This window comes from Rhagoletis zephyria, unplaced genomic scaffold, assembly GCF_001687245.7.
Source record: "Rhagoletis zephyria isolate East Lansing unplaced genomic scaffold, Rhagoletis_zephyria_1.1 Rzeph_scaffold_03711, whole genome shotgun sequence".
In the NCBI taxonomy this organism is placed as follows: Eukaryota; Metazoa; Arthropoda; class Insecta; order Diptera; family Tephritidae; genus Rhagoletis; species Rhagoletis zephyria.
The window spans coordinates 57,811-59,345 of NW_016160794.1; positions in this window are offsets into that span (position 1 = coordinate 57,811).

Sequence of the window (1,535 nt, forward strand, 5' to 3'; positions counted from 1 at the left end):
TGTTTTTAGGTGTTGAAGCTGTCGCGATTCACGGCGGTAAAGATCAAGAAGAGCGTTCCCGTGCAGTAGAGGCTTATCGTGAAGGGAAGAAAGACGTGTTAGTAGCTACTGATGTCGCCTCCAAAGGTTTAGATTTTCCAAATGTGCAACATGTCATAAACTATGACATGCCCGATGATGTTGAAAACTATGTACATCGTATTGGTCGTACCGGACGTTCAAACACTAAGGGATTAGCAACAACTTTTATCAATAAAACAGCTGAACAGTCGGTATTGTTAGACTTGAAGCATCTGTTAATCGAAGCTAAACAAAAGGTACCCGAATTTCTCAATGAGCTATGCCCAGAGCCAGAAAATTATTTGGATCTTGGGGATTCGCATGGTTGCAGTTATTGTGGTGGCTTAGGCCATCGCATTACTGAATGCCCGAAGTTGGAAGCCGTACAAAGCAAACAAGCTTCAAATATCGGACGGCGGGATTATTTATCAAATACAGCTGCAGATTACTAAAGTCGATCAAAATTTTACTGTTTCATATTCGCATAAATCATTGTAGTTCATAAGTTTCTCAATATGTATGTATGATTGTAAGCGTGTCTTTTTCTTATTATTATGGACTTAAATTTTACAATTTATGAGACCGTTTGTCCATCCTGTATACCAAAATACCAAAATAAAGTAATTGATAAAGCAAGAAAATTAAAAACAATTCTCAGAAATCAATTCTCTTTGTAAACAAATTAATCTCTAGAATTAAATAATAGCTTTTTTCCAATAAAAAATATACAGATGTATAGAAAGATGAAAAAAGCTCGAACAACATTTTTACCAACGCCAAGACGATATTATACATGTGTTTTATACAGTATATGTACGTATGTATGTAGGAGTATACCGGTAAATTTGTTCAATGCACAAAAGTAATACTAATGTCGCTGCTTTGATAAGCATTATAGCTCAGCTTCAGGAAATACCAAATCTGTTATCAGCAACTGCCCTCACTCAAAGTACATAAATAAGTATACTCTGCGCTCCGCTAAGAAGAGACTCGCTTCATCAGCTTATATGCGATCCATCTGCTTGGACTAAATTTGAATTAAATGTTTGAGCGAGGGAAAGAGCAACTTTAAAATGAGCAAGTTTGAGAAACTGAATATATAAGGCTTCAGAGTTTATAAACAGCTCAGTACCTCGAATTCCGCTTGAGGTAAAAGTAAATTTTGTCAATCGTTCAAAGTGCTTAAGTAAGCTAGCGAGTAAAGCGAAAATCGTGAGTGCTTTGGAGAAACCATACGTGGGAAAAGGTATACTTCGTTGTGTTTTGATTTGAACAAGTTTTAGCATATATTATCGAAGATTATTTATGTGCGCTAATTGTGCCCGGAAGAAATTTTGATTTGGTGACTTTAAGTTATTGCATACATAAGTATGTATGTACAAGTTTTAACGTACAAGTTTTATAAGCTAGCTACCTCCCAATTTAAAGAAATACATACATATGTATGTACTTAAGTATCTACATATGTACATATT